Below are 1033 nucleotides of genomic sequence, written 5' to 3'. Positions count from 1 at the left end.
TTGAAAATTTGATCTCTAGATTGCTTGAAAATGCACTCAGAATAAAATGCTTTCGAGAACAAAATGCTTTCGAGAACAAATTAAAAATTAAAAAAGAAAAACTTTGCATTTTGCAAAATAACCATTTTTGAAAAAATTATTGGGGGGCATAGCCCATAGCCCCCCCCCTTGCCCCCCAGTTGCAGCAGCACTGTAGGTAGCTAGTCTTTTGTTAAAACAGTAGCGATATTCTTTCTTTTGTTGCTTTGAATAAAATCAGTCAATATTGCTCAGCCTACATCTCAAATTTGTCCCCAGTTTTTCTAATTCAAGTTGCATTTTGTTAAGATTTTTGAGAATCTAAGTTAGCAGTAAATGTACCTAATTATTTATATTGATAAGTTGATAGTATGCTTTAGTTTGTTTTTGAGGCTCAACTATTATGACTAGTTTTATTTTGTTTGTGTATTAGGACACATTGGTCTCCAACCTGTCGTCTATTTTTATTGTCAATTTTGGAATCTAAAGATTTTTTTGAACTAGCTTCTGTTGATATTTTGGACCTACCCCGGTGGAGGTCCTCTAAATTAACCTTTGTCGTTCGTCCGTTCTTCTGTCGTCGTTCGTTCGTTATTAGCTTTTCTCGAGATTGGCTTTCTTCTTTACGATTTTTTGACAAGATGCATAACTATAACAACCCTCGATGTGAGGAGCCCGATTTTAAAAAAAAATTTGGGGCAAATTTGGGCCAAAAAAACGGCTAAAAAATGGGTTTTTTGACTTCGTGAAAATTGGATCATTAATTTTCTGATTTTGCAGGAAAGTAAGTACCATCATAGGTAAGACGGCTTAAGCGACTTTTTGCAAAAAAACTTTTATGGCTAAAAACGCTGTTTATCTATAAGAACACTATTAATAAGCATACATCAATGTTCTTAGTCACATACTCAATTTTTTTTATGAGATTTTGCTCAGGAGGGCTTACTTTAAAGACTATGTGTTTTCGACATGAAATTTTGGTTGCTTGGGTTTTTTATAGAATAACTGGCCAAAT

Source organism: Clytia hemisphaerica, unplaced genomic scaffold, assembly GCF_902728285.1.
Source record: "Clytia hemisphaerica strain Z4C2 unplaced genomic scaffold, Clytia hemisphaerica genome assembly, whole genome shotgun sequence".
Lineage (NCBI taxonomy): Eukaryota > Metazoa > Cnidaria > Hydrozoa > Leptothecata > Clytiidae > Clytia > Clytia hemisphaerica.
The sequence above is the reverse complement of the archived record's forward strand: the minus strand, read 5'-3'. Positions refer to the sequence as shown.